At 37.2% G+C, this 27,524-nt stretch overlaps 1 long non-coding RNA gene across 1 annotated transcript; it reads right to left on the bottom strand.

The window, feature by feature from the left end:
- Nucleotides 1–22,327: 22,327 nt before the first annotated feature.
- LOC137859496 (uncharacterized) lies at nt 22,328–26,697 on the bottom strand. The gene is made up of 3 exons (XR_011098342.1): nt 26,552–26,697; nt 25,514–25,609; nt 22,328–22,630 (listed from the first exon to the last, which is right to left on the bottom strand). It is a non-coding gene; the product is annotated as an uncharacterized lncRNA (long non-coding RNA).
- Between the last annotated feature and the right edge of the window lie 827 nt (nt 26,698–27,524).

Raw genomic sequence — 27,524 nt, 5'->3', positions numbered from 1 at the left:
CCTTATATTAGGAATAAGGGTAGGCAGGACACAGTAGGAAGGCTATGTGTGAGGGAGCAGCAGGGGCAGAATTGTGGAATGTGCGGCAGCAGAGGCTGGAGCATTGGCTTGGTGTGGTAATTGCTGCCAGACTGGGAGGCTGCTGTTACTCCTTTCCTGTAATGCCACCGCTCAGTGCTGCCACACTGTTCTGCTTCTGGAGTATGTGGTGGGACCTCAGACCTTAAGGACAACTGTCTGGCCAGACTCTTCACTTCCTTAACAGCTGAAAAAGAAAAGGTATACTTGTGGAGTTTTGTAAGTTTTAATGAAATAAAGTGAGCTAGACTTTAGTACATAATTTAATAATATCTTGAAAAAATAACAGAGCTGAAAAACAGAAGTCAGAGAGGCATCATTTCAGTGAGGCTACTTGTGTGCTAGAAGGCCTGTATATATTTAAGTGCTTTTATGGGTTGAGGTGTAAAACCAATAAGCTTTATTGCCTCTTCAAATAATGCTGTTAAGGTCAGACTGCCATAAGTTACGCAAGATTCTTTCCCTGATGATGTTTTCTCCCTTCTTTTCTCTATTACATTCTTGGCATCTCATCTCCCTCTGGGCCTTTCTTTAATTTTTCTCTTACTAAGGTCATTGAGGCTGACAATTCTTTTATTATGAATTTCACAAATATGGGCTGTTTTTCTTAACTCTTCAGGTCCCAGAGCAATGAGATGACTTGAGAACCTTACTTTCCATTTAAAAAAAAAAAAAAAAAAAAAAATTTGCTTTGAAGATTTCAGATGTAGTTTTGAAATTGTAAAGTTAAAACTTGTTAACTGTTTCAAATAAAAAGGTTGAGGAGGGTAGAGGTAGGGTGATGCTTTTTTTTTTTCAAAGTTGTTAAAAAAAAATAAACTGATAGCATGATGTATTCCTCTTTATTTTATTCTTTTAGGGGTAAAACATCATTATTTGTTTTGAACCATGTTTTCTATGTGGATGGTTCATGGAACATATCTCTTATTTGTTTGTTTTTGTAAAAAAGTATGTGAGCAACCATGACCATCTCTACAGTTTAAATTAGACATAGCTTGTATTTCATGTTTGATGAATGCTTAATGTATTGGGGTCTCTGAGAAATCTTCTGGATGTAGATTTTCAGGTCATAGTATGAAAGAGGAATCTTCCTGTCTATGTGCAGTCATTCATACTTTTCATTTTAATGAAAATTCAGATTTCTGGGTCCACAGCAATGAAGGTCATCTCTTGACCAGAGGAACACTATTTGGACTAGACTTCCTTACAGCCTTGTGCAGTAACAGTATTCCTTCAATCCTCACATTTGCAATTTGGTCGGAAGCACTCTTTATTTCTAAGTTCCTTGAAAAAAAATTGTAATTCATTTATTGCAGAAGTGTATGCCTATCCCAGCCTTTATGGGATTTACTGCTGCTACAGAGACAGAAACCCCTGTATTTTTAGCTTTACCTACATTTACCTTGCTTAATAATAAAACACAGCAACTCAGGAGAAGTAAAACATAGTATGAGTAAGCCTCAGCTTTTGAGTAATCCTGGCCTAATCTTCACAAGTAGTTGCCTATCTAGTAGTTGTCTAGTTTCTCTCATTCAAAATCTGTAAGCTGGTAGAGCTGAAGGTTCAAAGTAAATAGTAAGACATTTTCCATTCTCTGGTCTGAATAGCTGGCATACCAAACTATAAGTGCTTGTATTTTTTTTAGATGACCTTCTGTAGTACAAATACAGATATTTATGATGACTCATCTAGATAAAGTTCTTGGACAGTTAAATTTCATTTCCCTGCTCTGTTTCTTGCTTAGTTAGGAAATGGTGAATGCCACTAATAACTCTGCTTGGTGACATTGGTCTTGAAACTGTAAGGATCATTTCTACTTTGTCTTTAGTCCAGTTTCCAACTATATAAGCATATATATCTCCCATACAGTCTTAGGGCTACTAAAATATTTATATGAATTTTTACTAAGGATAAAATAAAACCTTTCTCAAACAGACGACTTACAGTTTGCTCCATTTATTTAAAGAGGCAAGCTGTGTCTTGAAGGACCTGCATGCTGTCTGTATCAATAAGCCTCCATCAGACATATGCAATATACTGGTATGCAATATGTATTGGGTTTTATAAATACAGGCAAGGAGACTCTCATTAAACGTGTCTCCCATATGTCACTGGGCCACATGAGAATACCTTCTATGGATAGCTATATGTGCAAAATTCTCAGCACAAGCATTCATGCAAGGTGGTATGAATTCCTCTATAGATGAAGCTGTCTTGCCATACGTGGTATCGGTTTAAAAAGATACTTTTTAATTCCTGCAAAATTAGGTACTGTTTAACTCAATAACTTGACAATATGTGCTGTATGCAGTGAATACAGTTGGAAAATATAACGTTTGAAAGAAGGGTTTTGGATTGCTACCAAATTTTTTAATTCTTGATATCAAACTCTTTTAAATGGATGCTATTTTATATTACTATACTACTGAAGAGGGCCTGTAGCCACCAGTTTGATTATAAATTAGCCTTTCAAAAATTATTTTAAAATTTGAAATTGTTAGGTGATTTACTGTCTTTTGTAGATTGTTGCAGTAATTACAATATATTTTATATCACTCAGTAGATATTCTTTAGAGAGCTAATCATATTTCTATGCCTTCTATTGGCATGTATAAGAAATACACCAGAAGAAACTGTGTAGGTCATAAACCACCAACTGTTCAAGACTGGCTCTGAGAAGCACCACAATAAATGCTAATTGATGGGGACATAGACTTACACACACACACAAAATCCAAAACCCCATCCCATAACCTAATGTATGCTGCTTCCAACATGAGGAATTCACAATCTACAGTGTTGTTCTGGAATACAATTAAAGCTAGCCAGTACGTCTCAAATAACAGATGCTTACCCTAACCCACTAGGGAATGACAGACCAGGAATTTAAAATCTCTGTATTCTGACAGACTGTTCTGCAAACAACTGTTTTAAGAAATAGACAATTCTGAACGCATAGGAGTGAATGATTGAATGGCAGAGTGGCATTAAGATGGTCTTACATGTCTCCTGGCTTTCTGCTGCAAACATTATCTTCATTTGATAAGAAGTCATATGACCACCTTAGCATGGTGCTGAGCTCATTAATGTGTCTTCTAACTTTGGCTCTATGGCTTTCAGAGGCTCCAAGCAGACCAAACCTTGCATCTCTTCATGGAATTTCACGTTGACTTTACTTCATCTAGCCCTTCTTTTAGGGAGAGAACAATGTCAAACAGCACTATAAAAAACAGTGTATGCCTGTGTGTTTATATAGATATAAAGCAATACGTGCATGTGTATCTATATATACATCTGTGTGTGTGCATATATATACACACACACCTGAGTGTGTAGCAATTTTATACATATATCAGTAGAAACCACTGAATTCTCTGAAATAGGAAACCAAATTTTGGTAATTTGCAGACTAATGAGAAACATGAAAAAAGGATTAAGATTTTATTATGATGTAACAATAAGCTAGCAGTTTATGACTTTCCTTCTACCTCGTGCAAGCTTTAAAGTAGTTCATCTCATGTTTTAGTACCAGAGTGAATCACTAACACTAGTAGGCAGTGTTTAAAGGAGACTGTTTGAGGGCTGCTAAGAGCTGCAATGTGCTAAAGGACTAAATAACCTTTGATTTTGACAAGAGTTGGACATCTGCAGGGTAAGGTGCTATTTATTGGCTCTTCAAGAATTATAAAGGTAGGCAGTTATGAAGGAGAACTCATGAGAAGCAGATACAAACTATATTATGAATATTCTTTATGCAGATTATCTCTCATCATTGGAGATTTGAAATTAATTTTGTGATGTACTCTGTCTTTCAGTGCCATATCCATACTTCATACTGTTTTAGATGCATTTCCTCATTGTATCCTTTTTTAGTTATGGCATTGGTGTTTGTGGAGGTGATGATTGGAAACAGAAAGGAGTCTGCTGTATAAAATGATGTGGCTATTAGGGAAAGGAAACGCCATTATTGCTGAAAAGGCAAAAGTAGGGATTAAATTTGATGCAAATAACTGAAGGCAGGCAGAGAGAGAGCACTGCAGAGAGAGAAGATGGGCTGGTGGACTTGTGAAAGGAGATAGTCAGCAAATATCAGAGACTGCACAGAGTCTGTCCATAGGAAATACTGGATGGTGCCATCAGTCTCCTATGTTCTTTACCTGGTTATTCCATCCAGGTCCCTTGAACAGAACCTGTGTGAAAGAATGGTGAAGCAGTGTGAATAGCATGGTGTATGAGAGGTGTGACTGCTGGTGTTTGGGAACAGGCTTCCTGATGCATATAGCTAGCACCAGCCTCAGCAGCTTCCTTCCATTCTTGCACCCTGCAGTGCTCTAAACCAACCCCCTGTGCAGGATCAAGCAGACTGCTGTTAGGGGCAAAGCCCTACAGCCACAATGGCTACAGCATGCAACCAGCAATTACCAAGAGACTGATGTATCCTGGTAGAAATGCTTGTGTAGTAATTTCCAACAGTGTATCTGCAAACAATAGTGACGGTGCTGCTTTTCCATGTGAAAAAGTTTAATATGGATTATCAGAGTAAATATGCACAGGAAATGTCATGGTCAGCTGACCATAACATATATTTTGGATTTGTTGCATCAATATTACCTGCATATGTGAAAAATGGCTACATAGAAAAAAATAGCAGTGATTCTTAATATTTAGACTACATTAAATGCAATACTTTTTTTTTTTTTTAATGTCATTTGGACAACAAACATAACAACAAGCTCTATTTCAGGATGGTGGACTTTCTTACTTTTTTCCCCCTGTCCTTTCACCAGGAATGTAATATTAAGCCTTAGAAAAGTCATGTAACTGCAGTTTTCCTTTCTATAAAATGAGCAATGCTATCTTTAAATTAGCTAAAAAAAATAATAACCTCATTTGAAGTCTGTGTATTAAAATTTCTAAAATTTTATCACCATCTTTAACTTCCCAAGGAACACTTGGTTAGATGACTTAGTCACTGAATTACCAAATCAAGAATAATATATTATTCTGGTTCAAAGGGGAGTAAAGCTATTTCAATTCACTATAGGTGACAGAAGAGGTGCCACAAGAATCTTGTTAGCAATAAAGAAGAACACTTCAGTCACTAAATTCTCATAGAATAATTTATTAGTAGAGATGGATGACTAATGGATTCCTCAGCTGAGTGGCTGAACTGGAATATCATGGAAAATCTTGAGAATAGTATGTGTGTGTGGTTAAACAAAACCTGTCCCTTAATATCAACTTTTTTTCTTTCTTTTTTTTCTCTCTCTCCACATCCATTGTTTTAGTGTGAATTAATATCCAGCAATTCAGGTCAGTTTGTAAATGAACCCTTTGGTTCAAGCTGAAAATTCTAAAGGCTTCATTTAAAATCCACCAAAACTGAATGTGTTGGTGTTTTGTTTTAAAAGGGGGGAAAAAAAAATTAAAAATTGTCGAGTCAAGCTTGATTGAAGTCCCTGAAAATCATTGGCTTTTCTCCAAAGGTTTTTTTAAACAAATTTAGATTTTCTTACAATAACAATAATTATCTCTTGGCACTTCACTGACTTTCAGCTGCAGTTTCCACTACAGTCACAAGATGCTGTGAAATGCTGCAGTTGTTTGCACTTAAAGTTTGGAGACTATAACTCCTCAGGGCATAGGACAATCTTTGCACTTCTCTGTGTTTTTTCTCTCTCTTTTTTTTTTTTTTTTTTTTCCTATGCATGTCTGTGGCATTACATAAATAATTAAGGATGCAAATAATTATCTTCACGCATTTTCTTTCTTTCTCCACACCCTCTGGAGTCCCATTTGCTGAAATATAATTAACAGCTAGCTAATTTTGGCAGAACATTTTCATTTTGAATTGTAAATGATGGTAACCCAGGATTCTGGGAGCTGTTTTGCTTGCAAACCCCCCTTAGTGCAGGATAGGTTGTAGAATGAAATTTACTGGTTGTTTTTAAGAATAAGGCCAACTGAATATAAAGTGTGTTGAAAATAGGACTGCTTGAGAATTTTGAATGCTAAGGATTTATGAATTTTTAACCAAGAGACTGCATGCAACACAAGACATTCAGCAAATATAAACTGTTCCCTTTCTCTTGTTCAAAGTTTTCTGTGGCAAGTATGTAACATAATATTCTCTGAGGGCAGTCTCTGAAAGCATAACAAAGCAACTGTCCCTTTAGGCTTAATTATGCTGATTTCCTTGTTTTAGTCAGCTTCTCTGCTCTTTTCCTCTCAGTTTTCTTACGAGGCTCTGGTTGCTTCACTTACCACCAGCTCCACTGCCCTGTAGTGGGTGTGATGTCTGCTGTAGAAAGCAAAGGCTGTGTGGCCGTCATCTTTCAGCCTCTCCCCTCACTTTTCTGTTGTGGCATCTTTGTGTCTCTCTCGATACAACAGTAGGCAGTTTAAATGTTATGTCAAATGACCATTAAATTGTGAAATCCTCACATTTTTGTTTTGTTTACTGTCCAGGCATGACATAGGGTTTAGTCTCTAATCATAGCTGTTTTATCACTTAACACCTAATATTCATACCACTGCAGTTGCTTTTAATGTTGTATGTATGTATTTGAGACTGGATGAAATATTTAGGATTGTTTCTCAGAGGTATGGAGTGATAACAGTTTTAATAAAGGGCAACTTATTGAGGTGTACATACTTTAGTAATGGGCACCTCGTCTGGGTAATGCTAAATAATAACACCTAAAGAAATCCTTAGCTATTCTTTATGAAGTATCCCTCTGTAAACAGCATGTGTTCTCTCTCTACCTCTTCTGTATTTGTTTGAATGTCATTTTAGGATATACTCTGGATATAATATTCTCAGGGTACAGCCTTGCCAACATCCCATTCCTTTACCTCAGTGACAGCGATTGTTAGAATTCCATGTGAGCTCACCAATGGAAAAAGGATCACTGACAGCCTTTTGCAAGGGGATGGTGAGGTGCAAAACAACCTTGAGAGTGAGAGTTGCTGTTTGTCAATAAACTAAATCAATGATCTAAATAGGCCAGCAAAATCTGGGCATCGTGTTTGTTAAGTCTGATATTACAAGAACTGCTTATTATGGCAACAAGTAATTATGTTCCTGCAGGGATGGTAACAGTGTAAAAACTGCTTTCCTATTGTTGTGCACTTGCATTTCATTACTACAGTAGTGTGGGAAAGCACTATCAAGTGATTACACAGCAAAGTTAACATGGGCTTAATCTCTTTCATAAATTACCATGGAAAAGAGACATCTTTTATGCATAGCTATGACAAATATCCCTCTCCCAGTGTGAAATGACATGTTTCAAGTGAAACATGGCATTCCAAAACTCTGACATTCAGAAGGCGTAAAGGGAAAAAGGAGGAGAAAAAGAAAAAAGGAAGAAAAAAGAAAAAAAGCAGGATTCCGTGATTTTAAAGTAATCCTAGCCAAGGTGTTTGAATGCCAACTTAGAACTTATTTGCATTAGCTGTCATTAGGAGCACTTTTGTGTGTCTGGCTCTTTGTGATATTTCTAGGTCTTGCAATTATATCTTTGGTTTCAGGTTGCTATGGCTGCCATAGATTCATTTTGACATGAAAATGTACAGAAAACACTTGCTATTTCACAGACGGGTAGGAAACAGTTTAATTGTATGTTGCACAAGTAAGTGTTTACCTACTTAACTCAACAATTGTCCAGGAAAAATAGAATCAAAAATATCTTAGTCGTTTACTTAAATGAGGTACTACAGGAAGGAAGAACAAAACTTAATTACAGAGACCGTTACCAAATCTTAAACGTTTATTCTTATTAAGTATTATGGTGTTTGCCTGTGGCTCCTTTGGAAATATGTCTCCATAGGAGACATCTGTCCAGTACAAAAAATAAAAAAGGAGGAGAGGGAAGTTACTATTGCATGCAGGGTAAAATTAATATTACGGACAATGTTATTGGTGAAATGGAAGTAAACAGCTCTTGCAGTCACTTCTGGAAAGGCAGGCTATCCATTCCCAGTTATATCACTCCTTTTGCTTTTAATCTTTATCAGGTACAGATTTTGGGAAAAGGATCTAGGATTTTGCTTCATAGTGCCATGTCGAGCTTCCATCACTTGCTGATGCTCTCCATCCCCTCCACACCCTGTGCCAGGCCATTTCTGTTTGTAGGAGATGAAGCCCTGGAGCAGCAAGAGGCTGGGAAGGCCACTGGCCGCAGGAGCTGTGCTGCAGCCCCTTCTGTCCTCAGCCGTGATGGGGCTCATGATGGGCTTCATGCTCAGGGCATGAGGCCTGGCAGAGGAGCTGCTGAGGCTGCTTTCATTGGGGTTTGGCTGGTTGCTTTTCTTTCCTTTTTACTGAAATAAGCAGTTGCACTGAAGCTTTCCGCTTTTCTGGAGAGTCCCTCAGTGAGTAGTGCTAATGTCTGGCTCTAGATTTTTTTTCTAGTGTAAACATTGAGAATTTTCCTGCTTCTTTCCTTCTCGTTCCCCTCCGCTTCCAGGGGAAAGACAATGTGCTCTGAGAAACTTCAAGAGTTATATACCCCAAGGACTGGAAGCACAGTATACTTAAAGCCTTGGAAATGGAAAGAAAAATTGGTGATGTGATATACATGTAATTTATTTTTTTTAAATGATTTTTTCTCCCAGCTGATTTATAAAACCTCAAAGTGATCATTACAGATGAAGAAAGCAACTCTAGATAATAAACTAGTGGCCACCTAACTCAGAATGAGCTGGTTTTAATTCTGAAGCATGAACTTTAAAAGGGGGAGTGAGAGGAGGGAGTCTAGTGACAAGAAAATTCTATTGCTGATTCTTCCTTGACTCAGCATCTACATCACTTTGCCCTTCTGTTAGCCCCAGAGCATGCTAACAAATACTCTGGGTGTGAACATGGCTGAAAACAGTTGTGGTAAATGCAATGCCATTGTCAGAACAAACTGACCAGTGATACCTCAATATACTGATTTTTTTTCTAATGTGGTGCTGAACAATATGTATATATTTATACAGAAACTCATTTGTCTAGTTTGCTGTTAAACTGTAAGTTCCTGAAGTTGCTCACAACAAACAGTATGTGGACATGCTAACATCTTGTAATGGAGACCAGGCTCTCTGTAAATGAAATACTTTTTACCTTTGGGAGATGTTGTAAAACTTAATCATTTGGCAATTACAAAATGCTTTATATTCTTCAGATGAAATGTGTTATGTAAGTGTATATTAGTATTATTGATGAGCCTAAGCTTCAAGTTTGAATGCAAATGAAAACTTCTCAAGATAAGAAATACCCATTATTCATCATGAAGGATGATGGAAAAATTAAATACCTTTCATAGACTTTCATAGAAGGTGGCATAAGTATGAAGCTTAGATGTGAGCTGAATCAAGCACAATGGTTGAGTCAACTCAAGTCTATTGTTACCATGACACAGACATGGACCAAAAAAAGCAGGAAGAGAAAACATACAATGAAATGGGACAGAGCAGCAAGGAAACACATGTCACAGTGCTCTCGTGCTTCTGTTGCATCCTTATTTACTGGTGGTATTAGGGATGAGCATGTATAAGGGATTATAAAATGGCAGCCTGTAGCAATGGAGTGAAAGTGGTGACCTTGTCAGTGAAAGTGGTGACCAGGGAAGGCATATAAATAGCTTGGAGACTTTTTTAAAGCTCAGAAAATCTCCCGCTCTTACTAAATAGCTGGTGTCATTAGACCAGCAAATACAAAGCCCTGTGCTTGCAGGTGATTTTTCTTTTCAATACCTGCACACAGTGCATTGACTGTCTAATTTTTCCTGGATTTTGAGGAGTGTGAATGTTCTTTCTTGAGTCTGAAAGCCATCTGAAGGCATTTTGGCTGCTTGCAAAACTATTGACAACTCTACCTTGAAAACCTTTCAGTCTTGCCAGCAAGTGTGTATTAGCTACACTTCAATATGTTGATTTCTTTTGTTCTGCATCATTTTCCTTATTACATATCTTTAATGAAGCCAGTAAGCAACAGGCTTGTTTTTAAAGAGATAACTGATATTTAATTATATGGACAATAAAAAAAAAAATCCATTTGTCTAGTTCATGTCTTTTTGCATTTGTCACTTTTAACTTTTTTGTTAATTAAATTTCTCTTGCTTTTGTAGTCGTTTTTAAAGAAATATTTGGTTGGATAGTCTAAAATATATACTGTATTTTAGAGTCCTATACACTGCAGAAGTTGCTTTCCATTATGCTTTCCGTAGCTTTGAGAGATGATTTTAGAAAGATTTGTATGAGGATGGGAAGAAAAGATCAGTGTAAAAAGAGCATGGCTTTCCACCACAGAGAGCAGATTACTCATTTCCTTAGCTGTTGCAGTTAATCTGCTGTTGCTGCTGAAGGAGTGAATGAACTGGTTGACAGTAAAGGAGATGTAGAAAAGGCAAATCCATGAAGACTGTAAACTGCATGTATATCATTTGTGTGGGATTAATCTGAATGAGTATCACAACAGAGGTGCATGCATGCCCGAGTCCCCCCAGGTAGCCTATGTAATCAGTGGTGTTGTTCATACGATCAGAGGTTGATGTCTGTTTTTAGGTGAGTTAAGACTACATTTGTGGCATCTTCATATTGCCTAGATCGCAGCGTAAGGGAGACCAGCTTCGATTCAGGCTCCAAAAGTTGAAGATCTCTGCACACATTCCTCTAACAAACACCTATGATTGGCTTCTCTCAATCAGCAGATTGGTAGTTATCTAAGCTGCATCGTAGGAAACTGCTGCTCCCCTCCTCCATTGTCCAAGCACCTTCTTCTCCAGTCCATGAAGTATGAATGTAAGGCAAACCATGGACTGAAGTTCCAGCTTTTCTGATTTATGGTTTGGTGCTCTGAAGTGCTCTGGATTCTGCTTTCAGCAAAATGCAGCATATACACAACTTCGATTGTGTGAGAATTAACGTGTCAGTCAGTCTAATGCTGGCTAACCTGGTGTGTGTAGTTTTAAACCAGATCTCAGCCTTTCTGTGTTCGGGGACAGATACAGTACAGGTGTCTACTCTGAATCTGATCCTGCTGTAGTGCAAGTATGATGACTCAGCTGCTAAGTGATCCTAACATGGTAATCTCGTTTCTTGCTGTAAATTGGGAGCACTGAAGTCTACATTTAAATGGAATAATACTTTCACTAGAAACAATGCAATTTACAAAGATTTGACACTAAAATCTCACAGAACCTCTCATTTATTGAAGAGGGTAAGCTGGGTGTGGAAGAGGGTAGAGTTCAAATATCTTTGCTTGATCTTAGAAGCAAATATCTAAAGAAGATATAATAAAATGTATAGTATTTTCTTCTATCTTTCATGTTTGGGGTCACATTGCAATATAGCTATGTCTTTATGAGAATTTGTCTTTTGACATTTAGGCCTGACAGCATTAGGCGTATTAAAAGCAAAATTAAGATGAACCAGGGCTTCAGGAAAGCCAGTTTAGACATAAAGAATTATCTTCTTTAGTCTTATGAAAATTCACTTCAACTAAGAAAAATTTAAAATGGGGCTGCGTCAATGCTGCTGCTGAGTTAGACTGTATTGAGAATCCCAAATAGAGAAAATTTAGTTTGGTGGTACCGAACATGAAAGAGTAGAATAATTCTTAACAGAGAAATTTTCTTCTGCAAAGGAAAAAAAACAAAAGCAAATGCAAAAAAAAAAAAAAAATTACAAAAACTTATGAATGGAAGCATTATGCAGACATTCCTTAATCACTGTGTTTATGTAGGACTGCTTGAAGTGTATGAATCATACACAAATCAGCTAGCATCCAGGCTGTTTTCCTGTTAGAACCATCCTCTTAAAAGCGGTGTGTCTTTCAGCATGGAAATATTATCTTTTTTTTTTTTTCTTCCCCCAAATACTTCTCCCCTCAGCTAGCAGCTGTTTTGAGCAAATGGCTCTCAGTCGATTCAGATGGGTGTTTGTTTATACGCTGCCAACACATGAGGCAGATTTTGCCCTGCATAAGACTGTTTCTCATCACTAGAGTTCAGTGAATGGACAAGATAGAGCTGTGGTTCTCCATCCCTGGGAGCCAAACTTGGCAATAATTAGCACTCATCCTGAGCAACCCTAATTTCTGACATTAGCATCAAACATTTAGCTGATCCTTAGTCAAGAGGAAAAGAGCAGGGCTTGCAGCATATATTCCTATCTTATCTCAGTGTTTCCCTGTACAATGAGAGGCTGTGGCCAAGTATTTGAGTAGGAACTTATCTTCCCATGAGGTCTCCGTATTTCTGGATTTTTTGAAAATACTGCAGTGGTACAAGATTTACCTTTTGATCGCCCAGCTTTCAATAGTAACCTGTTTTCTGCTTCCCAATGCTTAACGTGAAATCTGTTGGCCTTAACAGAGAAAAGCAATCTCTTTTGAAGACTGTAAATAATGCTAAAGTAGCCTCCACTAAAAGAAAGTAAAATTTGTGCTATCACTTTGAGTTAAAATTTGCACATGTAACTCAGTAATTTTATTTTACTGAAAACCTGAAGTAAGGAAAAAGAATAAATGTTCACATTTAAAATGTTATAGACTTAGATATTTTTTCCTAAGTTTTTGCAACTTGTATTAATGTTCATACATAAATCTCCTTACTTATGTAAAATAAAATGAAGAAGGTAATAGGAATAGGTAATAGGAAAGAAGCTAACAATAAAAAAGTAGTAATGTGAAGTTTACGGTTTTTATGTTTCTGAAACATTCACATGACAGAACTTGTAAGTTTTTTCCCTTTAAGCAACAATGGCTTTTCTTTAACATCTGATTGTTTGTATTGGAAATATAAACTGAATAACAAATAATTAATATATAAACTGCATTGATCATTTAAAGTATCTGGATTTTAAATTTATTTTTTTCATTATTTTGTAATTTTTAGTGACATTTCCTATTGCAAAAAGAAAGAAGAGAGACTAGGATTAAAGAGGTCTACTCATTCTTATACTCATCTAAGTACTGTTGTAATTTAACAATAGTCTGGAAATGGTATCATGTACTAAGGAAACTGTTTTCATAAATTCTTTCTCTTCTGTTACAGAACTGGAGTTAATCTCTTACACTTTACCCACCCTTATGTTACTGTTTCCTCCAAATGACTTCAAAAATGACATTTATGTAAAGGAGTGAAAAACAAAACAAACGTTTGGAATAATGGGAAGGTGTTACAGGGATCACAATAGGGATCACATAGCAGTGAACACCAAATTTTGAATCTGCAGTTAATTCCAAAGAGTATGTATTCTAATTGATTAACCCCTGTGGGGGGTAGGCTCAATCTCTCTGTTTATTGTCCAAGCAGAACTTTGCTCTTTCAAGATAAAGAACTCTATCAGTCCTGCAAGCATGAGGGAAGAAAAAAAAATTGCACAGATTTCTCACTGTTACTGATTTTGCACATAAATATATGAATCTTTATTATGTTTCCACCTATATAAGTAAATAATTTCTAGTTGTGTCTATGTTGCCATGATCTGTTTGTGCATGTCAGCATGCTACATTCAAGATTTTTTTTAATTGTTTATAGAATGGTGTCCCACTCAGGTTGATATCAGTAGACCTTAAACATATTGAGACTTTGGTTAAAGGGAAAAAGATGTAATTGAAGTTTGTCACAAAAACAATTGCACCTTTTTGAATTCCTGGCATTTTTCATACAAGGACTCTGAGTCAATGTCATTACTGAAGAATTTTCAGTCAAGGTTTAGTCTTTATTTGACATCAAAAAATGTAACCATCAATAGGAATTTAGGCTTATTTGATCCTTTAGTGCTTTTACATACTGCTTATTTTCATTCTTTTTAATAAAGTGGTGTTGACCTTAGAAGAATAAAGAACATTCTCCTGTATCTCTACATTCCTTTTTACTCTTACTGCTCTCACTGCTAAAGTTCACATTCAAGGTCCAATTACCTTAAAATACTGCAGGCATGTCTTTGTCCTTCACTGTCCCAACTCTCTGGTCTATCCAAATAGCTAATTTATTCTTTCAGATACATTCATGTTTAGTTAAGAGGAAACGGTCTTTGTTGCTGTTGTTCTGTGTTTTCCCTTCAGCCTCCATCTTACTTTTAATTTTTTCATATTGCTATTTTGCAAGCAGTATAAATGTTAAAAGCAGTATTGAAGATGATGTGGCTATGACCCATTTTAAGCTAAGGCAAAACTGTATGTGTGAGCAATTGATGTCAGGCAGCTTCCCAAGCACGATTAAAGGATGCTGTGAGAGGGGGTGGTATGAGATAGTAAGCAGAGAAGAGCTTAGGTATGTTGCCAGAGTCTAAAAAGATAGTGCTGCACGAGTAAAGACTGGTGCGTACATCTAACCATCTAACATTCTTCTTTCTTGATAGACCCTTGACAGACTTGAATCATGAGCCCAAATGTTCTTTGCTCTTCTTAATTTTCTTAAAATGTCAGTGCAGTAAGCAAGCATGTAGCATATGACTTTGTTGCCTCTTCGCTCCACTAATTCCTTTATCCTGCCCTTCTCCCCTCTAGTTTTCAAATTCCTTATCAAGCACAGAAAATGGAAAAGGTGGAAAAAAGTGAAATTTAATAAAATGTACTCACTTGTTTAGCCAAGGAAATGTGGCCAACAGCTTCATTTGAAGGCCACTCAATTATAAATGCAGAAGGTATTCACTATTGCAGGGCAAGTGCTAATGAACTCATTTGGTATTCATGAGAATGTCAATATCTATCTATCGGTACAAGTTTCATTGAAATTCAGATGCACACCTAGGAACGTTCAAGAATTATATTAAATACCGCAAGCAGCCAGCTCTTCCTAAGTTAATTAGTAATAGACTTTTTGAAGACAGATTCTCATCTGTTGTAAATCATTACCAGTCAATGGAGTTATGCAGAAGATCTGGCCAATTGCTTGTATTAAGGTCTTGGCATGTGTTGTTAAAATGAGCCTCCATTACATATAGGATTAATTACTACTTGAAGGGAAAAAGGACATGAGGTAGAAGAAGGGGTTGGTTTGGCTGTGGCTGCTGGAGGCTGAAGTTCCTTAGCAAAGTGTTGCACAGCTTGAGTTGCTACTCTGCTACTTTTTTTAAAAAACAAACAAACAAACCTGCTCACTTTGTTCATAGTTTTGACATAATAGCATGCTGCTTTGAGGCCTACAGCCATTGAAAACAGCTTCAGATAGGATGGCACCCTGGTAACATGCAAAAGACACAATGCCACCCTTTGGTGTCCTAACAGGAATTTTTAAAAACTTGAAATCACGGGCTTTTTCAGAGCTTATGGGAACTGAATTGAAGAAACGGCGTGCAATATTTTCTTATTTGCTTGACTGATTGATTGATTGTGCATATTTTCCATTAATAATACCCCTGTTACCCACCTTCTCGTTCCTAATTTCAGGATAGTTTTGGCTTAAGAGGCAGTCCTAATTGTCTTAAACCATCTTTAAAAACAAATGCGTCCACCATGTGCTAGTTCACAGTAATAGCTTAATGAAAGATCAAAAAGCTATAATGTTTACTCTAAATGCTGTGCTTGTGCCTGAGCTAACTACTGTCAATTATGTAGCTAAGCCATGCATTTTTATCTTTCTTCACTTCCTTATGTTCACTGACTTGGTGAGGGTAGATGTGCATTCTTCTGCACTGGCAAGTGCATGATCTTTTAGATTGTGCCCCTCAAACACATGTATATGCTCAGCAAAATCCTAACGGTTCTCCTAAAATCTGGAAGCTGATAGGGTAGGCAAAAATCTGCATATTGTCTGTCACAGGTTTGAATGAGCACTGATCTGTTTTTGAGGTAAACTCTTTCCCTCTTTCTCTGAGGTCATGTAGCTCATGACCTCATGTAGGCTTTTGGTTGTTGTTTTGTTCTGACAGCAAGCTGGTTTACCTTGTGATACAATCCAGATTGTAGTGTAGTCTGTTTCTGTGTAGTGCTGTACTCAGCCTTACTTAAATATTATCTGACTTCACATTTATCAACAAATATGTTCAGGAACCATGTATATGTAATCACAGAATAATTCAGGTTGGAAGGGTACTCAAGAGGTCTCTAATCTAAATTGTCACTCAAAGCAAGGTCTACCAGATAAGACCTGCTATCAAAAAAATGCTGCTAAAAACCCTTTTGGCCTTAGTTTTAAAGAAGTCTACCGATACAGTATTTTTCAAGGCCATTTAAGGAATCTTGATGCCTCAGTGGGTTCCTGTGGATCCTACATTTTTTTTTTTTTTTTTTTCCTTACAGCACAGTATCCAATTATCGAGTCCCAAGATTGCTACAGTAACTGAGCTAAAGGTAAATTAGGCCTTAGAGTGAAAGTTATTACAGCTCTCTATAAATATAAATCATTATAATGTTCCTTTTAAAAATTGGATATATGAACAATTACGACATTTTCTGTTTAGGAATTTTTATATTTACAGTAATGCTATTCTTGTCCTAGTTGTTTTGGTCATGTCCTAGTTGTTTCTTTCTTACTTTTACCTGTCTTGTTTGACTATAGAGGCAGTATTATAACTCTTGAGGACTTCATAAAATATTTCTGATACCATGACAGCAATGTCTCTCAAGTGTCTTTTCTAGTCTGGGTATGTTAAAAGAAAATATACTGAAACAAGTTATCACTCTCTTGCCATTCCACTACTTAATATGTAACATAAAGGGTAGGTATAAGTGTTCTCCACAGATGATCTCATTATGGTCTCTGCAACATCTTCCAAGGGTGATCTGTATAATCATATTGGGGTGCAATATAAAATGCTATTAACTGTGGATTGGATTTCTATAAACTTGATACAGTAGGTAGCTTAAGTACAGTAGCATAATAAACCAATAAATATTTTTGAATGACCCCTTCTTGTGTTTTACAATGTAGTTTGACACTAAAATAAATTAAGAGGGCTAAGGAAGATGACAGTAGGGTAAAATGGGAGCTGCAGATGTTGCTCAGATTAAAAAAAAAGTTTATAGAAAACTGTTTCCTATGTGGCACTGAACAAAATTGGATTGTTTAGACCATGAACTAATTTTAGTATACATGCTTATAGATTTTTATATTACTCAAACCATATGAGGAATACACTCTAGCTGTAGATGGCAAATGTGGAGCAATGGACATGTCTATGATGCTGATGAGGGTATACCAGCTGTGTGAACAGACATTTAAATTCCTTTTTAGTTGTGTGTATGGTTTGCTGTACATCTCTGCTTTGGGATGCATATGTTCTATCTTGACTGTAAGAAAAAGTGTCACTGGAGTTTTGGCTTCAGATGGCTGCATACTGCTTGTGCTTTAACTCTATTGAATTCTTCAAGCCTGATCTTTCGTATGAAAGATGCCTTTCATGAAAACAGAAAGAAGTTTCTGAAAGTGAACGTAAACCATTGAAGTGTTATAGATCTCACTGCAAATACTGCAGGTACGAAGATGTTATCTTCTGGAGTGATGTTTCATTACTGGGGAATATGGATTCCCCAGTGATGTGATATTTTCTTGTGCCACTGAGAAGACTGCTCTAAAACAAATAACTTCAAATAAAAAGAGATTATTTTTTATGAACATTCAACTTTTATTAATTTACTATATTATAAATTACATAAGGGTAACACTAACTCTTAATCAGCTTTTGTCTAGGAGAATTACTGAAGAAATTGAATCTTTTGCTTACAGGACACTTGAAGGCTGCATAAAAAATTTAGAAAGGACTTTCATCTATTGTGAGTTCTGTGCTTTTCTTGTTGTTGTTGTTGAATTTATTCTTGTGTTAAGCAGTTTAGCTAATTTTCCTGAGGTTTCCCTAAATGGTTAAAATGACTCCAGTTTAGTCACTCTGCAGAGCTAGTAGCTTCCTGTTCTACAAATGTTTTTACTCTTTCAAGAATATACATCTTCTAGGACAGGAGGCGGATGAGGTCTTTTGATCTCATCTGAGTAAGATAATTTGATCTGAATTTAGGGAGTGAGAGGAGAGGTGGAGGTCTCAAGGGAAGGACAGATAGAGCAGGCAATGGTTTAAATGGATGTACAAGTCAAACTGTAAACATCTTTACAGCGTTGATGTCGGGGGATATTGTCACAGTTTAATAACCTGAGCTGACTTCAGGTTCTGGTTTTGTCTGATTTTTCCAGGATGTTTTCCTGTGTTTCCCACACAGAAATCAGTTCCTCTCCCACCCCCCTTCATTTTAGAGGTGTTTCACTTTATTTGCTGTTAATTCACCCAATGTTAATGCTATTTTTAATAACATTAAAACATTTAATAATGTTATTTTAGTTGCTGTGTTTTATTGACTGGTTGAAAGAGTGTGGACATATTTTTCCTATTATTTCTTTTTCCTCTGGGTTCTGGTCCTCTAATGTCTCCAACAATTTTAGACATGCACATACGCTCTCTACACAAACCATTGTAGACTTCAAAGCTGCTGAAAACAAACCCACTGTTGATGTATGGCCTAGTTTAATTTCATTTTCAGTCCTTTGCCCTTCTGTAGTTTACTAGTCTGCTGTAAATCTCAGGAAAATTGCTATATACTATTTTACCAGCTGTTATTCCATCAAGTACACTGTAACTTTACAGATATTTTTTTCTTTGCATCAGTTTATAGTGTTAACCTGTACCAATATAGCTCTCACCTTTCTTTCCTTTGCTTCCTTAATGAGTTGTAAAATCATGCTTTTATTGGGAAGTAGAGAGGCATGCAATCTAGCTTTCCTGAAATCATGCATAGCATTGATACAATAACACAGTGCATATTTGCTTTACAGTCTACGTTGTATATATATCAACGAATGGAAAATTATCCTATTATCTGTTCTGATTAGGTCTATATATAGATAGATAGATAGTATATGGATTTATGCAGATAGTTATTTATCAGTTGCTCCAGACTGTAGGTCTGACTGCCTAATGTATATTTTAGGGATCAGCAGTTTACTTGAAAAATAATCTGTAGCCATATGAAGTGAATCTCTTCAAAATCTTTCAAATTTTTAAGGTATTTGAGGTGTGTAGATGATTTGTGAATTCTTCGAAATGACAACAGAAAGAATAGAAAACTAAAAGAAAAATTCCTAACTATCATGTCTGTCCTGAAAATCTGTGAACATTACTTTTGATACTGAGAAATTATCTTTTTTTTTTTTTTGACAATGAAGAGAGTTTGCCATCCAGGAATAGTTTATTATCATCTCCACATAGTCTTGTCTATGAACCAGTGTTGTGCATGACCTCAAACTGTCTTTGCAAGAAAGAAGCACTTTCCATCACAGTCCAGGGTATTCAAAACTTGGATTTTTATCTGCTAATAAGGTAACAGGCTATGCATATGTATGGTGCCAGGGCAAAGCCTGCAGCAAACCAGAAGACCTACAACTGGCTACACTGAAGATATAGCTAAGATCTTAACGGAAAAAAATAGTTTGTCAGGATTGTATAATCACTGCCAGGATCACTTGATTAAACCATATAATTATCAGGAGAAATCTTCTCAAGTGGCTTTCATATGCCAACAAAATGTGACTAGTCATAATTTTGCAATTATTTTGTCAGCGGAAAGTGTTTTATCATGTCCTTTACTGTTGGTGGTTAGGGATAACTATTTATCCTGACATCTTGTTGCATATATAGACAGGTAACTTCAGCTCTATTGTTGAATCATCGTGAAGTGCAAAATAGGAATAATATGGAGAAGAATTACATAGGACAAAACATTTTTCCTGTATTTTTATTACAGGAGTTATTTATTAATAATAATATTATTTCATAACACTTTGACAGATCTAATAGTTCCCTCACCAGAGATTTTAATGTGTATATTACAGAAGTTATTTTAAATAAGTCCAAAACGTGATCAGTAGTTCAAACTGATTTAAACTTCATAATGATTTCTAACTTCAGAAAATTCTTTTTAGTACAGAGGATATGAAGGTGGGATTAAATTTAAATTAAAGTGCTATTAAAAAGGCCTTGATTATAAGCCAAAGGTATTGCATAAGGAAAGGAACATAGCCACATGGTAAGATCAGGCAGATCTACAAATATACAGCCTCTGGTATGTTTTTATTTTATTTCTAGCATTACATCTAAGATCAGTTCTTGAAATTCATTGTTTGAACAGGAGATTAGATTTCACACATTTATTATTTGTCCTGACAACTTTAAGACAGCTCTTTCATACTATGTGAAGTGAGGTACCAGTGGACAACAGAGACCTTCAGAATCTAGAAATGCATGAATGCTCTTGAATGCTAGACATTTCCATTGTCCATTTGGTTAAATTCTTGCTTTGTTGGCATTTATGGGACTTTTTTTTTTTTTTCCCTAAAAACAGCTTATGTCTAATTCTAGAAACACCAATGTTTGGTTAGTAGAGATGAGTATTTACCAGAATGTTCCACAGCATGCACATCCAGCTGTAATGTTAAATGTATTGGTTCCTTTTGAATTTATAACCATTTGGGGATTCTACCTGGAAAACATACACTTAGTGACTTCATTGTTAGAAAAATCCAAAAAGCTTGTTACAATAAAGGAAAATGCTAAATATTTCTGAAAAGAAAACACATTTTTAGAACTTTATCTTGCCCAAATGAAAATCAAGCGTACCAAGTAACCATAGAGTTTAATGAGCATAGCTCACATTTCAAATAGCAATTAACTGCTCAGGAATGAGAAACATAAAATTATTCAGCAGCATGATTCATGGTTGATTAATGAGTGATTTTTATTATTATTATTATTTTTTAAGTTGGTCTATGTCAGAATAAATGCTGATCACTAACAGATAAAATCCAGGGATGGTATCTGTCATTTACCATGTTTTGTATAGGTGTTAATGATAGTATAGAACGGTACAATATGTAAAATTATCTCAGTTATTCATTAAAAGAAGTGCAAATCAGATGTAGATCATTAATCTATAATGTAATGAGGCATCTGAAATTGTGATTATTATTCTGACATGGTACGGTAAATTATTTTTGTTATTGCACAAACCCTCAGCTGTACTATGCACTTCCCACACATTTTCATCCTGGGTACAAATGTGTGACCTCTGCTGATGCTGAAAAGAGGTGCCCTGACTGTCCTCCACCACCTTTCCCTGGACTTTCATTGAACTCCTTGCATAAGCCATCCTGGGACATGTGAGGCTGCAGTATGAGTAGGGTGAGCGTCCTGCTCAAACCAAACCCTAACCACCACCACCATCCAACTGAACAACCCTACCCCAAACACATCCCTCACCACCCCAGCCTCCCCCCAGAAAACTACCCCAAACCACATAATATTTCCCTAGATTGAGTTCTTCATAAAATTGTGGCCACAGTTAAACCTGGCTGAAAAAATGGTAAACTCTTAGCTCTTAAAACGCTAGGTATGAAAGCATTATTCCCCTACTGATCTAAATAAATCCAGTCTGTTACTTCTTTTCACGTTATTTTCAGACCAACTTTTTCATAAATCCCCAGAGCATTTTAATCTACTGCAGTTCCTGTAGGTACATTATGTGATGACAGGTCCCCCTCAAACAGTAACTACTTGGTCTTACAAGTTTGCTGGCCTCTGCTTCTGTAGGAGTCTTGTTATTTTGGTGGTTACACACTTACTGTATTCAAAGAATAAAGTGCAGTGTAGTAACAGGAGGCCCAACTAATCTATGACTCAGAGTTTCATCTACACCACGTGATAATAATGATGAGGGCCAGGGACCTCTATTTCTGGTCAGACTCTAAAATTGTGTCTGCAGCTCCATGTACTTCAAAAATCAGCAGGCTCCTTCCCTATGGTAAGCAATCCCACCAATTAAATTTGATAACAACTTAAAATTTGAAACAGGGAAGTGACACTATTTTCATGTCTCTTTTATTTTATTTTTTTTACATAACTATTATTCAAGCCAGTTGCTTTTATTTGTGTATATATTCATATCAAATTTATATAAAATAAAAGTAGCTGGTATGAGTAAATTAGTAATTCAAATACTTAATATTTATTAACTTATATTAAATAAAAGTATATAACATAGAGAAATGTATGAAGTTATACTTTTATACATATATAGATATACTCTTATGCATATACGTGTATTAAATGTATAAATTTAACTTCATATTCTTTTATTATAAATGAATATATATGAATGTATATAGTTATGCTTATTCTTTATATAAATTTATAAATATATATATGAACATATATACTTTTAATTTTAAGTATGTAAATATATTGAATATGTACATAAATATAAATAACAAAATGTAAAACAAGGCTTTCCGATAGAGTCCTAGTATATGACAATAGGGAAGAATAACACTTGATATGATGGCTCTTCACCTCCACTAGCATCCCTATACGATCAAAAAAACCTGTAATTTCACTTTGATTTCAGTCAATGTAAATTAGGTTTGGAGCTGCCTGTTACAGACTTCCTTTCTCTGATAAAAAAATAAATACCCAAGAGTGAAACACAGAGCAGTTTTCTTCTGTTAAGAAGGTAGCAGAAAATTGTCAGGGGGTCTGTGTCTGGTGTCTTGAAACACAGGCTGTCTTGGGAGATTACCTGCATTCAAAGATAGAAATAATTTCAAGGTATATATGCTGTTTCAAACTGCAGAAGTTCATTGCTGTGATCAGAGTGATTATTCTTTGACTGTCAGAAGAGTACTGGTTGATGCAGCAGAACAAAACATTTCTAAATTAGAATTGCTGGGAATGTCTGAGGTTCTTGTCTCAGAACTGATTGCAGTTTCTCCTCTGTACTGGGAGCTGCAAATATCAGATGATCAGTGAAAGTAGATCCACATTGGCTGTTTTTAGCAGCAGCTTCTCAAATTAAAACAAGCACTGAGCAGTTTTGGAGTAGGGGCTGAGTGTGGGGTGATTCAAATCCCCCTCGACCATGTGCAAAAGCTTTTGGTTCTTGTGATTGGGACTATGTGTTTTCCCCCCTGACTGGCTAAGAAATAGACACCTTAATACTAGATATTGCTTTGCCCGTAAGTAGAACAATATAGATAAAATAACTAATGTTAGTCACTGTAAAGCCATTTTCAGAATGATTTGCAGTCATCTACCCTGACGTCTACAGGGAAGTCAGGTGGGCAGTTGCTGCCATAAGAGGAGGATTAGTTGTAGTGTTATTTTTAAAGTGAATTGGAAAGGATTTGTTAGATTAGTTACATTTAGCTCATGAGATGAAAACACCGTTTATTAAAGATCCATTCGAATATGTATTATGAAAATAAAAGTGATACTTAAATTATTTTAAGAGCGTGACCTTGAAAGTCACACAATTCAGGTAGAAGTACAGGTGGTAATAAGCTAGTTTATTTATATTCAGTAAAAGGATCAGGAAAGCAAGCTATGTACAGTGGTCCATATGGTTGTCATTCCCTGTATGTCTTTGATTTAAAGATCACTGTAATCCTACTGATTTCACGAACACTAACTTGTATCAGTACTAAATCATAATAAAGAAAACCAGATTGAAAGGATCTGGGACTTCATCCTTAAACTAAGTGTTTTAGGAAATGTTTGTCTTTTTTTTTTTTTTTTAGAATTTATATAAATTATATAGATGGATATAAAAATAGTGTGTTTATATAATACATAGTATATATTTACATAAATATGTATTTCATTTCTGATTCAGTAAGTTTTCAGCATTGAAATTCAATGTGTTTGTAAAGTACAGCATCACTTCTTAAATATTATGAGTATGCATTAAAATTAGCCTTAGGGCTACTCATAGGCATATATGCTATTTGCTAACCATTTAGTTGCATTGTTGTATAGGAAAGACATACTGTTAAAAGTCAGTGAGAAGTGGTAGTTCTGGCATTTGTATCTGGCTATAACAAAGAAGAAAATCTAAAAGTGTGATGGGCCAAAGACTCGAGGATATTCTCAATTTAGAGAGCATATGTAAATAAGAAAGAACCTAGGTAACAAATAAAAAGCCGAGGGAAATTACTGATGTTTGACAGAATTTGTGTGCTTAGCTCTAAGTTCTGCTGAAAATTCAAGATGGAGAATTTCAATTTTCAGTCAGTTCTTATCTTTAACATGTTAGCCTAAAGTAATGGCCATGTAAACAGTAAGAAAAGTGTGAAAGCACTTATAATATAAATTTAAAATCAAAATGTTTCCAACCCAGAATGCTATTTTGAAATGTTTTTGTAAATACTGAGTTTTAAAGAGTTTTAATTCCTATTTCTATTTTTCTTCTAAAACCTTCATTCTTCCTTTCTACCACTTACCTTTTATCCGTTTACTCTCCTTTCTTCTGGCTCTTCTTTACACTGCTTTGTTCTCTCTCTTCTTGTATCTGCTTTTTTTTTCCTTTTCTTTTTTCTTTTTTTTTCTTTTATCCTTGCCTGTATCTTTCTTGCATCTGATTTTCAATCTCCACTTTTTTTTTTCCCCTCTATTTTTGTTCAGGAACAATCCTCTAACCACAATTTACTGCTTAGTCTTACCTAAGCCATATTACCTGTATTCCTTCCTAAATATAGGGTAAGGGAATTTCAAAAGTTTAAAAACAAACAAAAATAAACTACACAAAAATAAATGTGGCTATTAAACTATAGTTTGGAAGGAGAGAAAAATACCCAGCTTGCTTTTTGTATATTTAAATATAGTTCCTCCAGAGCATTTGGGTAACTGCATATTCATGAGAATTGTGGTGGTCAGTGAACTAGGAAATTTATGCTAGGAATAAACGTACAGTGGTGCAAAAACTTGTATTGGGAATATTTTTCTCATTGCGTGCTGGTCAGAATTCTGTAGTTAAAGCAAACAGGAGCCAGGCCTAGCACCACGTGGTTTCAGCTCCAAGGCTGCCTGTGCTGATCTGGTGTACTTCCAGATCTCAGGGTAGTACAGATACAAGCCAGGCAACTCCAGCCATACAGTCTCATTTTCTGTGGGAACACCCAAGGCACTGTCAGAAAGCTCACACAGCCTGTACATTTGCTGAAGGAAGAGCAGCCAAACCACATAAGATTAGAGTGGTGCAGACTGATAAAACTGGGCCTGACTCAACCCTGTGTGTCACAGGAAAAACAAAATACCCACAAACCCTCGAAATAACCCCCTCTAATGCAATAGAAGGAGTTTACAGCAGATGGGCATTTACTATTCTGTGACTGTATCATTTTCAATCTGGTGGTAGGATTCTGAAAGTCAGACTTGCTCTATTGTCAAACCATAGCCTTGGATAAATCACCAGCCAATTGAAGTAGTGAAATGCTGAATATGAGTCACTCATCACAGAAGTACTAAATCTACAACAGTTTAAGAACAATGAGATTCCATTACATTCCCAGGCCTGGTCCCCAGTCCTCTACTCCTCATAACCTTTTTCTCTTCCAATTGCTTGGAGATGGCAACCAGAACAAGCTGCTCCAATAGCTTTCCAGGGACGGAGGTGAGACTGACTGACCTGTAGTTTCCTGGATCCTCCTTCCTGCCCTTCTTGAAGACGAGAGTGACATTGGCTATCCTCCAGTCTTCAGGCACCTCATCCATTCTCCAGGACCTTTCAAAGATGATAGAGAGCGGTTCGGCGATCACATCTGCCAGCTCCCTTAGCACATGTGGATGCATCCCATCGGGACCCAGGGATTTGTGTGCGTTGAGCCCACTCGGATGCTCCTGAACCACTCCCACGTCCACCACGAGGGAGCCCTCCATTTCCCAACCCTTTGTCCTATTGCCAGGGGTGAGGAGTCCCGGGGGAGTGTCCTTGAAGCAAAGACTGAAGCAAAGAAAGCATTCAGTATCTCTGCCTTCTCAGCATCTCCCGTGACCAGGACACCCCCCTCATTCAGCAAGGGACCCACATTATCCCTAGTCTTCCTCTTGCTGTTTACATACTTGAAAAAACCCTTATTATCCTTTATCTCTTTTATAAGCCTCATCTCTAGGTGCGCTTCAGCCTTCCTCGTCGCATCCCTGCAGGCCCTGACAACACATCTATACTCCTCCCAAGAGGACAGGCCCTTTTTCCACATTTCATAGACCTTCCTCTTCCTTTTGATCTTATTGATGAGCTCCTTGGTCATCCACGCGGGTTTCCTGTCCCCCTTCCCCAGTTTCCTATTCTTTGGAATGCACCGATCCTGAGCATGGAAGAAGTGCTGCTTAAATGTAGCCCAGCTCTCACAAACAAGTACCCTTGCCTTCTAGCAGCCTATCCCATGAGATACTCCCAAGCAGGTCTTCAAAAGTCCAAGGTAGCAATCCTGCTTTTAGCCTTACTTCCTTTGCCTAGTTCCATCGGGAACTCCACCATCTCATGGTCGCTGCATCCCAAGTTGCCCCCAACCTTCACATCCCTAACAAGGCCATCCTTGTTGGTAAGAATGAGGTCCAGGAGCACTCCCCGCCTTGTCGGCTCCTCCACCACCTGTGTCAGAAAACTGTCTTCAATGCATTGTAGGAACCATTTGGACTGCTTGTGCCTGGCCAAGTTGCTTACCCAGCAGATGTCTGGGTAAGTGAAGTCCCCATCAGGACCAGCACTCATGATTTGTGAGGCTACTAGCAGCTGCTCGTAAAAGGCCTCATCAACTTCCCCTTCCTGATCTTGTGACCTGTAGTAGATCCCCACCACGTCTCCCATACCAGCCCACCCCTTAATTCTTACCCACAAGCTCTCCACTTGTCCTTCACCCTGCCCCAGCTGGAGCTCAGTACGCTCTAATTGCTCCCTCACATAAAGGGCAACCCCAGCCTGTCTTTCCTAAAGAGGATATAGCCCTCCATGACTGTGCTCCAGTCATGAAAGCTGTCCCACCACGTCTCAGTGCAGATGAGATTGTGGCCCTGCAACCGAACACAGATCTCAAGCTCATCCTGTTTATTTCCCATGCTCTGTGCGTTGGTGTACAGGCACTTTAGGGAAGCAGCAGGTACAGTTACCCCTGGGGGATGCAAGAAGAAGATACTGGATGGGGGATTGGGAAGGCTACCTTCTCTGAGGAGCCCTCAGACAATCCTATGGGAGAGCTCAGAAATGACAGAAGTTTTTCCCTGTCAGTGTTGAAGACAGTAGTGACAACTTTCCCCAGCCCTTCTCTGTCACCTTTAGCTCCCCTCCCTTCCCCCATCAAGCCTAGTTTAATGCCCTGGTGTACTGGGTCTGGCTGGAATGTGAACTTTCCCTGCGGCAGCCCATACAGTGCTGTGCTCTGCACTTATAGCTGGAACAGCAGTGTTATCACACCAGTGTTGTGTCTACTGGTGGGCAAAAAGTGAGAAGAGAAACATCACCAGGGCAGCTGACCTAAACCAACCAAAGGGATATTCCATACCATGTGATGTCTCACTCAGCAATAAAAGGTGGAAACAGGAAGAAGAGGGGAGGGGTGGGCTCTCGTGAAAACGTCAGTCCTCCTCCCGAACACCGGCTACGTACGTTGAGGCCCTGCTTCAAGGACGTGGTCAATCAT

This window comes from Anas acuta, chromosome 7 (assembly GCF_963932015.1).
Source record: "Anas acuta chromosome 7, bAnaAcu1.1, whole genome shotgun sequence".
Taxonomy (NCBI): Eukaryota; Metazoa; Chordata; class Aves; order Anseriformes; family Anatidae; genus Anas; species Anas acuta.
The sequence above is the reverse complement of the archived record's forward strand: the minus strand, read 5'-3'. Positions and strand labels throughout refer to the sequence as shown.